This window comes from Cornus florida, unplaced genomic scaffold, assembly GCF_030987335.1.
Source record: "Cornus florida cultivar Cherokee Brave unplaced genomic scaffold, ASM3098733v1 CherokeeBrave_3.0.0_Hap2_Chr02, whole genome shotgun sequence".
In the NCBI taxonomy this organism is placed as follows: Eukaryota; Viridiplantae; Streptophyta; class Magnoliopsida; order Cornales; family Cornaceae; genus Cornus; species Cornus florida.
Genome location: NW_026775572.1, coordinates 36288342 through 36303242, shown reverse-complemented (window position 1 = coordinate 36303242; position 14901 = coordinate 36288342).

Sequence of the window (14901 nt, the reverse complement as noted above, 5' to 3'; positions counted from 1 at the left end):
CCCTATCGTTTGCATACAGACATTTGTATAATTATTCTGTCTATACACTTTATAAATATCTTCTTTGACAATAGCGCCTACTTTATCAATGAAAGATGGCTGGCTATAAGTTTTGGTTTCCACTTTGGAACCAGTATCGCTATCTACTTTTTTCAAAAGTAGAGCTTCAGTAGGGGGATGGACTAGGTGGATAATCTTTTCCTCCTTTGTAGTCCATGCTTTCAGAGAAATCATCCAAAATGTTTAAATTCATAATGAAATGATTAGTAAGACAAAACCACAAAATAAAGGGTATAACCGCCCTTTTTCTTGAAGATACTCATAAAATTGGGTATTAAAAAGCTATAATTGCTTTTTATTAAACTCATTAAAATACCAAGTCCTAAATTCTTGATATTGCTCCTGTTGAAATTCAGTATTAATGGCTTTTCTATCTGGTGTAAAGTCCATTAAAACTAATATTCATCTTCATCTTCATTTTGGTTACCAACACCCACTTCTGAGGCTGTGGGATTGAATACTATACCGAATTTCTGAAGGGATACGCCTTTGCCCTTTTCTGGTGCTGGTCCATATACTCCTCTTGGAATCTCATTGGCCGATTGCTGGATTCCTTGCAGCTTGCCTGTTTCTGTTATTCTTTCCTCATTTGTCTTGTATTTTGATACAGAGTTTCGAGAATGGGGATAGAAAACTTTGTAAAGAGGATTAAATCTTCTGGACGATGTGCTTCTGGGTAGATCCAGAGATCTTCTAAAATTTAGAAGAACATCACCCTCTTGGTCCTGGATCACACAGTCCAAAGTCTTATTTAGAATAGGTTTTACAGGGATATCATTTGGAATTGTCCAATGCTCCGAAAATGTTATCTCACTCCAAGGAATTATCCTTTTAGTAGCAACATTTGAGGTAAACATATTAGTGTTCCATAACACTGTTTCCCCTTTGGAGTTTTTCTGCTTGGCTTTTGGACACAAGGTTTCTGAAACCTTATAGTGGATGCGATAGATTACACTTATCACTTTCGATCCAGGTAAGAAATTATACCCATGGGTCTGAACACGAAGACTAGCTGCTTCGTATATATTTTTATCTGACAAGGATAAATTCAGACTAGGATATACATCAAAATAAATCGGTCCATTACATAGACTGGTTTCCAGAGCTCCCATTAAGGAAGGGTGAAAATCCAAACACGTAGCATCTCTAAGTGTTGCTTGAATACAAGTATCCATACCAATTAGGGTTAAAGGTTTAAACGGAATTTGAATTAAACCTATATGGATATATTTGTATTTCTTCATATGTCTATGAAGATCTTTTGGAGACAATAATCGAATTATTGTATCCTGATTGCTCAATTACATCGTTTGTTCCATAGTTTTTATGGCCTATCTATCAATAATGTTGAGCATTCCAATTTTATAAATGCTATTAGCATTTATTGGAGGAATTGTCCAGTTGTTTAATTTATTTTGAACGTTCTCATATTCAATCAATTCTAAATATTTTATAAACTCAGAATTCTGTGAATCCTGTACTTCTAAATTGGAAGAAGATGAGTTTAACATGACTATTAAATATTTTATAATGCTTAAGATCTATATAATGTAATCATTATAGTATTATATAATGAACATTAAGTTACTGTTCTGTTGGTGTTTTGCTTAAGAGAGATCCTATTACTAGTCTGTCAACAATTTACTGGAAATAACGACCTGTGGAGCAATTTAATGCAAAAATTGGTCTTAACATTCCAACACGACTTTTGGACGAACCATAATAAAATCTAGTTAAAATAGGATCTAAATAGAATAGTAGCCATATTATTCTTTACATAATTATGATCTATTTATACATAAAATTGGACTTGAAATGAAAATTTGAAGTCTGCATAGTGAATGGTTGGCCTGTGCTGGAATAATGCAGTTGGTCGGCCCACCATTATGTTCTGTCTCCTTGTCGGATAGTAATGATAGACTTCTGACAGGGGTAAGGAACTGTGGAATCAAAGACTTTGGGAAAAGTTCTTTATTTTCCTCCTGTAAAATCAAAGACTTTGGAGAAAATGCTTTGGCGTCTTCTGTCGGCAGGGTAGAAGAGAATCTCTACTATTTTAGAGGTTTCATCTTTTCTGCCAAATGAACTGTAAGAGAATCCCAATAATCTTCAGCGGAGGGGTCCTCTTGGATAAGATCCTGATTTGGATCTTGAGTTTCACCAGCTAGATAGGAAAACTGATTACCTTCTTGGCTGGATGCTAACACCATAGATATGTTATCCCGAACTTTGGAAGTGGAAGAACCAAATGTGTTAACAAATTTGTCCTTCATGAAATCTATACATTGTACCATTAAATCTATTTCACTGATTAATGGTTGCTATTTTCTGTTGGTAAATATATATGTTTCACGTGACATTTAAGATATAACTAACCCTATACTAATATAATATGAGATATTTGTAATATGCTAAAAATAATTAATTAAATATTTAACTAGATATTTAATTAAACATGCAAATTAAAACAATAAAATAATAATAATAAATAAAGAACCTGAACCGAGGCTAGTATTGGATACTATGTCCTTAAGACAGATTCGCCCCGCGATGGTGCTAACGGACTCAGTGGCGTCTATCTCCCAGGATACAACGGTCTACATCCACCAGTAGCAGCACTACAAACTCGTGGATACGGCAAACCTCCTCTGTGTAATACTCTCTCTGACTCAAAAATGCATCTATACAATATAAAAGTGAAATTGGGTACAATCCGAACCAAAATGGTTTGAACCAATCTTAATATGGCTCGATGAAATTGGATTATGATCTAAGTGGCTCGGACCACTTAGCCTATGGTTTGAACCCATATGGGTTGGGTTCAAGTCTAGAGAGGGAGATAGAAGAAAATGAAAATGAACAACTTGCAAATGATTCAAAGGGGGGTATTTATAGAAACAGAAATGCCTTTTCGGATTGGGTGCGTCTCTTCATCATTGGACACAACCATTGCAATAGGTTGCAATGGTTCACATGATGTCTATTCACCACTAGACACATCCATTCCAATAGGTTGCAATGGTTCACATGGTGTCTGTTCACCAATAGACACATCCATTCCAATAGGTTGCAATGGTTCACATTATATCTGTTCACCAATAGACACATTCATTCCAATAGGTTGCAATGGTTCACATGAATAGTTATGTCTATTGGTTTTGAGTTGCAGCCCTTTAGAAACAGATGCAACTCTTTGAAAAATAGATACAACCCTTTAGAAATAGATGCAACCCTTTGGAAAAAAACTAACTTTTAATTTAAATTCAAAAACCAACCACCCATTTAAATAAGCCCAGCCCAAAATTAAAGGCCCAATCTAAGATTCCTTTTAGTAAAAAGAATAATTGGACTTTACAATTAGACGCAAGCCCAAGCCTAAGCCCAAGCCCAAGCCCAAGTTTAGCTTATTTAAATTTCAATTGGTTTCAACATTTTTTTTTTTTCATGTGGGACAAACACTTCCTACATTTTGCATACCCATTTAGGCTTATCAAAACATCACACTTTGGAGCTAATTTCTCATTCACACGGAAATGAATTTGAGAAAGTAAATATACCATGTTCATCTCCTTATGGAGAGAAACGCACTCGTCTAGAGATCCACAAAAAATTCTTAGCAGAATTTATTCCAAATCTCATCCAAAATTTATACTTTTAATGCCTCTGTTTCCAACAATCCCCCACATGAATGGAAATTTGCATAAAATGCAAAAGATGATCATGCAGACACTAGAGAGAGTATAGTCGGAAAGTTACTGCATCAGGATAGGTGGCTTTTGGCTTTGAACCTTCCCTAGTGTATTGCTATCGGATTTACTAGCTAACCAGTGAACGCGATGTCTTGAACTGTTCAGCCGTTTGTGTAAACCAAGACAATAACAAACACACAGTAGCTTTCCTCACAAAGTTGGTTCTCATTGTTGTGTTCATTTTGGCCCTGAACAAGTCCTGGTATTCAATGAGTGCTCTAGAAAATTTAGCCTTTATAGTTCTCATAGAAGCGGCCCCACTTCACACTCATATAGGTGACTTCTTATTAAGAGTATCCTACCAAACCCCACTTGAATTTTCAAGGTATAAGAGTCATTAAAAGCGTAGCTTATCCTGATCATCGCTGTAGGTAGCACTGTCTCATCATAGAAATGGGTAGAAGATTTATATATTCCCAGTGCTTCTGGTGAGTCACTCAGAATTTCTGTTGTCCCTTTGAACCTAGATCTTGGGATCTCCAGTCAGCTAGGTTGGGTTTCCATTAAGGTGACTCGTTAGCTTTCGGCTTTAAATCCCATTCCCCTCGATGAACTGTACAATTGCTCTCTAGTACAACCTTCAATTTTATATGTGGCCACAAAGTTGTGTTTAGAAATATTACACTCTGCAGAGATTTCTCTAGGTGAGAGCAACTGTATATTTTGTGCCCTAAAATTGCTTATTGTTAGCAATATCATTTTCTTTAGTGGCACAGGTGTAGACTTACTTTGAATTTTCCTCTAGGTGAAGTCTATTGACTTCCCTATTGGATTTATTCAAAGTTTCTAACTTTGAGTTATATTAAAAACATAGAACTACACCTTTAATATAAAAGACATATCCACTATTGGATTTGAAGTCTTTAATATCCCATATCCAGATTGCATCACTGTTACACCTCCAATTTAGTTAGATACCTCGATCTATGCAATATTGGATTTAGGGTGTATCTCAACTACCCAATTTATTATTTTTTAGTGATCCGATCCTGGATTGAAAATGTGCAATTAAACACAGTTATTAAGATGCCTTGCAATCTCAACCAATGATATACTTTGGCTAGTATTTATATTTGAGATTTACATCTACAAAAGTTAGTTAGGCTTTTGTTATCATAACTAGTATTATCTCAATCTCACTCTATTGAGAATATACTATATTATTAAATGTTAAATCTTTCATATCAAATACACTAATTAGTATATCATTAATTTTTTTTTTAAGGCATACAATGACTTATACATCACATTTATGTCATTGTCTTGGTACTAGCTTTAATCCACTCAAGGACTTATAAGCTTACACACTTTACTCTTCAACTAAAACAAATAACTCAGCTCTTCCGCTGGAAAAAGAACTTTTCTAGTTGTTCCATAATATTTTCCTCATAGGAAACAACATGCACTATTGTTATAATACTATAAATGATTTTTGGTTCTATTCAAAATTTCTTAGGATTAAGAACCCTACATTTATAAGTATTTCTTATTTGGTGAGGCAACTCATAGCAAATTTTATCTATGGACAATATCCCCCCACAACTTTGAGATAATCCTGAAATTTTATATATGATATATTTCTTATGGTTTTCTAACTCTTGAAATACCATATATTAAATATTTCACCTCATCTACCTTTCTAAGGTTCTATATTCATTTTTCAACAAGCATGTCTAAGAGTCTCTAGTGCATATGTATTCACTTTATCTCTAACTTGTTTTTATAATATGTCACTGACTTGACTGTGAATTAATGCTAGAGATATGGGCTTTAATTAATATTTGCTTCTACATCTCTTGTATTTATGAATTGAGTTATTCATGTTAAGTTAGTCATATTAACATGTCATAACCTTTCATGTGTCACACATCACATAACTCAATCATTTAAGCAAATAATTATCTTATTATTTAAGTTTTGGATACAATCACCACAGAGTGAATACTCACTTCTCAAGTATTATTACACACTCTTCTCATATCTCACTACTAAGTTATGATGAGCACCCACTTTTCAGTTATTATCGCTAGCTTGAAATTAAGTTTGTTTAGCTAGCAATTCTAGTAGCTCATAGCTTTAGTACACACTTATCTAAGTGGTCTATCTGGGTAGTAGAGTAATTTGTTTTGAAGAATATTCTTCAAAAACTACTACTTTACAAGTAGTATTATTCCCTCATATATGAGCAGATATGATGTATAACTCAAATAACTTATGGCTAAAATGGCTACTCATCACCCTCATGTTTTTTTTTTTTTTTTTTTTTTTTTTTTTCTATCAAGTTAAGAGTTAGAACCAACTGACAGTTTTTCATCTTCCTCTTAGGTTCTGTGTACCTCATTAATCATTTTAGCTTATACCTAAGCTAACCAGTTTGCAACTCAATAACATTTTAGCTTTTAGCTAAATTGTATATTAGAGCTAACTAGCTTGATTTAGCTTGTCTTGGTGTACTTGCTTAGTGTATCCATAACATTTTCTATTAAATTCTTTCGAGTTATTGGAAAATTTTCTCTGATTCAGCCCATTTACAGCTATACGTGTCTTAAACACTAGTATAGATCGTTTTCCTTTGACTATCAGAAGAGTTGACATAGTTGGACTAGTCCATTCATACAAAATTCAATAATATCACATATTAAATAAATTATGTTGTAAATTTGAATTACAATACACATTAAGTAATTCAACTATATAGTTCAATATTATAGTATCAAATGATAGTAACTTGCATAACAATATAGTTTCATATTATATCACATGATTAATTATATCACATAATTAATATAAGAAATAATAATAATCAAGAGAAGAATTTGCTTCCTTAAAGCTTTGTGGCTTATTCTCCAATAAACATGCTAGAAAATAAGGAATAAAAGATTTAGACGTTCTAGCCTTTTTATTACCTCTAAGCTCATCTTTATTTTCATTGTATGATTTATGCACAAGGAAATGATATGCAATATTATTATGAGCATAACCTATCAAAGGTTTTATGTGTGGGGACTGTGCACTTGTAGCTCGCCTAGTGTGGTAGCCTGTCAGTGCCTCTTGCACCCGTCCACAACACACTCACCTACAAGGTTGTCACATTTTAGGTCCACTCTAACCTTTCATAGGAGTAGGATCTGCAACCTTAAATAGACACCCCCACACTTTTAAGAATTTATAAAAAGGTTTTCAACCTTTCCATAATTCATATGATGTCACATTTCTAAGGTTTCATCTTTGCTTCGTGGCAAATATACATATCGGTATCTTGTGCAACCATTGATAAAAGTAATGAAGTACCTTTTTCCACCTCTAGTTGGTACATGTTTAAGGTAATGTCATATACTTCATAATATCATATTACAAAATTAAATAATTCAACCAATATTGAATAATTCAATAATCTACTTATATAACATGCTTCAATTCCACATAATATTGAATGCATTAATATTTAATATATTATCATATAATAATGTATATAACATTATTTTATCATATCTAAACTATTAGTATAATATCTACTTGTTTATATCTTAAATAGAAACATATAATAAAATCTACGCAAGGAATGAGTCTGTCTTAAGATTGTTGGTAAATATATATGTTTCACGTGACATTTAAGATATAACTAACCCTATACTAATATAATATGAGATATTTGTAATATGCTAAAAATAATTAATTAAATATTTAACTAGATATTTAATTAAACATGCAAATTAAAACAATAAAATAATAATAATAAATAAAGAACCTGAACCGAGGCTAGTATTGGATACTATGTCCTTAAGACAGATTCGCCCCGCGATGGTGCTAACGGACTCAGTGGCGTCTATCTCCCAGGATACAACGGTCTACATCCACCAGTAGCAGCACTACAAACTCGTGGATACGGCAAACCTCCTCTGTGTAATACTCTCTCTGACTCAAAAATGCATCTATACAATATAAAAGTGAAATTGGGTACAATCCGAACCAAAATGGTTTGAACCAATCTTAATATGGCTCGATGAAATTGGATTATGATCTAAGTGGCTCGGACCACTTAGCCTATGGTTTGAACCCATATGGGTTGGGTTCAAGTCTAGAGAGGGAGATAGAAGAAAATGAAAATGAACAACTTGCAAATGATTCAAAGGGGGGTATTTATAGAAACAGAAATGCCTTTTCGGATTGGGTGCGTCTCTTCATCATTGGACACAACCATTGCAATAGGTTGCAATGGTTCACATGATGTCTATTCACCACTAGACACATCCATTCCAATAGGTTGCAATGGTTCACATGGTGTCTGTTCACCAATAGACACATCCATTCCAATAGGTTGCAATGGTTCACATTATATCTGTTCACCAATAGACACATTCATTCCAATAGGTTGCAATGGTTCACATGAATAGTTATGTCTATTGGTTTTGAGTTGCAGCCCTTTAGAAACAGATGCAACTCTTTGAAAAATAGATACAACCCTTTAGAAATAGATGCAACCCTTTGGAAAAAAACTAACTTTTAATTTAAATTCAAAAACCAACCACCCATTTAAATAAGCCCAGCCCAAAATTAAAGGCCCAATCTAAGATTCCTTTTAGTAAAAAGAATAATTGGACTTTACAATTAGACGCAAGCCCAAGCCTAAGCCCAAGCCCAAGCCCAAGTTTAGCTTATTTAAATTTCAATTGGTTTCAACATTTTTTTTTTTTCATGTGGGACAAACACTTCCTACATTTTGCATACCCATTTAGGCTTATCAAAACATCACACTTTGGAGCTAATTTCTCATTCACACGGAAATGAATTTGAGAAAGTAAATATACCATGTTCATCTCCTTATGGAGAGAAACGCACTCGTCTAGAGATCCACAAAAAATTCTTAGCAGAATTTATTCCAAATCTCATCCAAAATTTATACTTTTAATGCCTCTGTTTCCAACATTTTCTGATCATATCTTTAACTAATTCAAAAGGGTTAAACATTGCAGGTACATCTGGGAACTGAGTCAATGTCACTTTAGGAATGGCCTCATGATATGTCATAGTCTTCTGTTTGATGAGGGTCAAGAGTGCTTCAGTTGGTTCTTGTGTCATATCGGCCCACCATCGGTATGAGAAAATCCTTTGTAGGATTGGTAGCTTTTCAGAATTATAGTTACATTGAAAATCCCATTTCCAAATCTAAGAGATTTTAAATTCTGTAAATAACAATAGGGTGGATTTCCCTACAGGAATATTATCCTAGCCTCTGAGTTGAGGATGAAATTGCTGTCATGGGAGGAATAATTGCCTCACTGCTTCTGGTAGAATATCCAGATCTGGTCCAAATATGGCCCACCAAGGAATAACCCAATTTGGGAAATCAATCTTAATTGATTAAGGGCATATCTTAAGAAACCAAGAATGCTTGTGCTTAGGAATCCAATAAAAGAACGAATATGTTCATGCTGAGACATAATCCCAGTAATTGTAACTATATCCGAAAGTAAGCTTCCGAAATAAATTGGGATTCAATCCCCAATCAGAAGGCCTCATAAGCCTTTTAAAGATAGCTTTACTATAAGTAAGAGGACTATCTTTCAAATTAGGGAATTGCTTCATGTGGGTAAATTCCACAGAGGAAGTTTCTGTGATAACCCGGATTTTTTTTAGATTTTTATTTATAATTTTTTTTTATTTTTTTTATTTTGTGTTAGGGGAGGTGTAGTTGTTGTCATATATATATATATATATATTTGTATCATTTGATGGAATGAAAAGGTTGCAACAAGGCACAGTGAGCCGAAGTGATGAGAAATGAAAGAAATGAGGAAAAGTTTTTTGGCGGGTCCCATCTGTCATGGGTTTTGATTCTTGTCACATGTTTATATATATATATATATATATATATATATATATATATATATATATAATGTATGATGGTGAAGGAAGGGAGCAGGTTCAGCCGAAAGTGGGAAATGAAATGGAAATTGTGATAATGGTGGTGTGTACTTGCGGGGCCCACGAAGAGACTTTTTTTTGCCAAAAGTCTTTGAGTTCACGTGGGTTTGGTCTGATGTATATGAAATTAATATTTGTTTAGTGAGCTGTATGACTTGTGTTGGTGGATTGTTGCCTATATATTGAAGGTTTGTGATTTTGGTAATGATATACGCAGAAGCATAAAAGAAAGAGAAAAATGGAAACTTACAGAGAGAGTTTGCAGATAGAGGGTCGAGAGTTTGAGGACAGAGAGGAGCCGAGATTACAGAGGAGGCCGGAGGTTTGAGGACTTGGTGATCCAGTGAGGAAATTCTTTTTCAAGTGTAGGCTTCTCTATACCTTGAATGACTTAGAGTGATTTTGCTTCAATGATTTTTATTAAATGTTTTAATTAAATGTATATGTATTTTGTTTATATACTGACATGAATATGTATATTTTGTGAAGTTGTTTTGTTAAACCTCCATGAAATTCTTGTTATGGTTTTTTCTACTAAGACTTTTTGTCTCACCATCCTCCAGTTTCAAGTATCGAGGATGAACGGGGATTGCTAGATTCGGGCTTAGGTGGAAGAGTCGGTGTTACAGGATTTATTTTATTTATTTGGAGGATTTTGATATATTTTTTTTATTAAGGGAATTTGACTTTGTATAAAATAGGGAAATTTTTATAATCCTGGTGTATTTTGATATATTTTGATTTGAACAAATTGAGAATTTTATTAGGATTTGCGGGTCGTGACAAAATAGTATTAGAGCTTGTACACAGCTGAAAGTATGAGTGTAGTGATGATGTAGATGAGTGTGAGTAGGTGAGTGTGTAGTACTTGTGAGCTACCACTCGTAGCCGGGTGTGTATGGGTGGATGGTGTTCACTAGTAGCTACTGGGTTGGTTGGTTAGTGTGATTGGGCAAGTAGCCCGGGTTTGTTATTATTTTTTTTTAGTGGACGGGTGATGCATCGACTAGCTACCACAACGGTGACAGAGTGTGTGGGCTGGTGACTAGCACTAGCAGCTACCACAACGTCCTACATATCACGGTATCTCACATCGCCTGGGGTAGGGATTTATGGATTTTGTTTTGTGGTTATCGGTGTTTTTGGGTATGTGAAGACTGTTGGATCTGAATTTTAGGGACAAAATTCTTTTAAGTGGTGGAGATTATGATAACCTGAATTTTTTTTAGATTTTAATTTATAATTTTTTTTTAGTTTGTTTTAGGGGAGGTGTAGTTGTTGTCATATATATGTTATATATATATTTATATCATTTGATGGAATGAAAAGGTGGTAGCAAGGCACATTGAGCCGAAGTGATGAGAAATGAAAGAAATAAGGAAAAGTTTTTGGCGGGTTCCATCTGTCATGGGTTTTGATTTTTGTCACATGTTTATATATATATATATATATATATATATATATATATATATAATGCATGATGGTGAGGGAAGGGAGCAGGTTCAGTTGAAAGTGGGAAAGGAAATGAAAATTGTGATGATGGTGGTGTGTACATGCGGGGCCCACAAAGAGACTTTTTTTTGCCAAAAGTCCTTGATTTCACGTAGGTTTGGTCTGATGTATACAAAATTGATATTTGTTTGGTGAGCTGTATGATTTGTGTCGGTGGATTGTTGCCTATATATTAAAGGTTTGTGATTTTGGTAATGATATACACAGAAGTATAAAAGAAAGAGAAAAATGGAAACTTACAAAGAGAGTTTACAGATAGAGGGCCGAGAGTTTGAGGACAGAGAGGAGCTGAGATTGCAGAGGAGGCCGAAGGTTTGAGGACTTGGTGATCCAGTGAGGAAATTCTTTTTCAAGTGTAGGGTTCTCTACACCTTGAATGGCTTGGAGTGGTTTTGCTTCAATGGTTTTTATTAAATGTTTTAATTAAGTGCATATGTATTTTGTTTATATACTGACATGAATATGTATATTTTGTGAAGTTGTTTTGTTAAACCTCCATGAAATTCTTGTTATGGTTTTTCCTACTGGAACTTTTTGTCTCACCACCCACCAGTTTCAAATATCGAGGATGAACGAGGATTACAAGATTCGGGCTTAGGTGGAAGAGTCGGTGTTGCGGGATTTATTTTATTTATTTGGAGAATTTTGTATATATTTTTATTGAGGAAATTGACTTTGTATAAAAGAGGGCAATTTTTATTATCCTGGTGTATTTTGATTTGAATGAATTGAGAATTTTATTAGACTTTTCGGGTCGTGATAGTTTCAGTAAGCATAACTTCATAGACATATCTATGTCATCCATCTGGAGCAGCATACTGTTGTGGTGTGTGCTGTCACGGTGCACCCAAATTGCAATGAAGTGTGGCCAAGTTTGAATTTATAAAATGCCACTACTACCTCTAACTACTAATATAGCTAGGGTGAGTAGGGATCGTCCCAAGGGATTAGTTGTGTATTTGAAATGGAAACAAGGTTGGATTAGTAGGTCGAGTGATCAAAAGATGGTTTGATTGGTTAATAAAACTACTATGTAAACAAATTCAATATAAAACAATTAAAGTAACTAAAGAGTAGAGAACCAGAGAGAGAGATCTTGGGATCTAGAGGTCACCACTCAACATCACCTTTCTAGATACTCATTGTGTAATGGATGAGGGGAAATATGTGTTGTAATACAAAGAGGTGTGAATGATTGAATCAATAAGCATGGATGACTAATTAAGTATACATTGTCTAGACAACCTAATGAGTTGCATAATATATCAAACTAAGCCGTTATTCCTTCCTTTAAGCTCACAATCAACACACTAACAAGTTAGAGAACTATACTACTTGTATTCATAAACATAGAACATCAAACAATAAGCATGGATTGTCCTCACATCTAAGAAAGTAAAACAACTACACAATATCTAAGCTAAGGACATGAAAATTAAACAAATTAAACTAAGGTAGAGGCACAATCCATCAAGAAATGAGTATGAACCATCAAACAAACCACAAGAGTATTCTATTTAAGTACTATGCATTGACAATCTCTAGATTCATAGCATCAACACACATAGACATGCATCAATAACACAAAATCTAGAGATAAACACATGAACATCTATTCTAGCATACATAGATATATGAATATAGTGAAATGATCAATTGGAAGTATTAAACAACATAAATTATTATAAAAACAAGATTCATATATAAATCAAATGTAAAGACAAGATTACAACACAAATCCCCTCAAAATACAAAACATCAAGATATAGAAGGCATGCCTAGGGCTAACTTTAGCCCCAAGAAGATGTTTAGCCACTCATTGATGTAGTCATCCAACCCTTAAGGGCCATCTCCATGGTAAAAAAGATCTTCTTCTTGATGGAAACCCTAGATGAATGAAAGAACTCCCAAATGATGTATAGCTCTCTAATCTCTAGCCTCCTCTCCAAGATTGTCTATTGTTGTCTATCTTCTCTATTTTATGTGTAAAAATGGCTCAAAATCCTTATATAGGTAGCTCAAGTGTCACACCCTATGGTCAGGTCTTGTGTACTAGGGCCCTTTCAATGATTGCACCACGAGCCATCTTTTAATAAGCTAGACTCTGTTTTATTTCAGACTTGAGGAGGTTTGATCGATCGAATTCCTATGAGATCGATTGAACTCTAGCCAGATTAATCGAAGTATGACCAGATCGATCCATCCTTGGCGACGCCTTTTTAGAATACAACAAATCTGAGATATTTTTAGGATATTTTGGGAAAAAGACAAAAGTAGTGGGTGGGGATAAGATTAAAGAAGTTCGATCGATCTAAAGAAAAGTTGGATCGATCGAAGATGGAAATTCTTGATGATAAGGACAAAGGGTTTGATCCATCTTGGTGAGGTTGGATTGATCACTGTGAGATCGATCTGGGATATGTTTGATCAATCGAAACTTGCTATTTTCCACCATTTTGCTTCTACTTTGTTCCTTTCTTCCATTCAGCTTGAGATAGCTTCTTTTATGCTCTAATTTGGATGAATTAACTTATTTTGGGGATAAATGCCTGAAAAGGATAATAACATGAAATTAGTCTAAAACGAAAAAATAAGCTAGATAAAGGTTCTAGAATACTCGAGCTTAAGGGATTTAAATACGCACTTTTCAATGCTCATCACACGCCCAAACTTAAATATTGCTAGTCCCTAGCAATGAACTATAAAGTAAATGAATGAAATGAACAACTATATAACTATGAACTAGAAAACAATAAATGGATAACGCCACTTTCGTAGGGAACACGATTGCATTTATCATATGCAACAAGCCTTTTAAACCCCTAGGTTACCCCTAGTAGACAAGTAAAGTCTCGTGAGGGTTTTTAGAAATAATACCCATAAACATTAAGCTCATTCTCACAAAAGAGACACTAATATTGTAAACAAGCATTAGGAGAAAACTACCTCAAGTATGCAATTTTTTAAACATTTCAAGGCAATCTCCCAAAATCTCAACATCAAGCAAACAAATGTGGTCCTCCACACATTAAGAAAATGATCATGCAAATCAAAGCAACTCTAGAATTCTTTTAAGTGGACCGGCATCAAATATGTTGCTATCTAAGCCAACTAAAGAAATGATCACATCCTTACCCTCAAATTAGCACACAAATCTAGTACCGATCATCAAGACAAAGAATGTACCTTTTATTAAAGCTTTATTGATCTAGGTGCGCTTATTCTTTTCACTTGATTTTATTTTTTTTATCCCTAAGGATCAAAGATGGAAGCATAGTGCAAAGTGTTGATCTATTAAGCTTTTTAGCGATCCATGAGGTCGAGCGTTAGGTCAATGACTCCCAAACCAGACGGCTTTAGGGCATTAGGTGTTGAAACACCCCTAAGGACTTACAAGCTCAAATCAACTAGGCTACAAATCAAAACAATCTTCATCTAATCATTTCCCACTTCTCACCTTTTGGGAGAAGTCCTCACTTTTTTATTTGCTTTTGGAACAACTTTCTATTTTTTTTTTTTTTTTTAGCATTCAATTATTAACTTAGAGTTTTGGCCCTCCACTTTTTGGTGCAAGAAATTTAGTGCTTGATGAGGCTAGAATCCCGGCTACTTAGTGAAAAGGGTTTGTTATCCACTTTTATCAAGATGAAAGCTT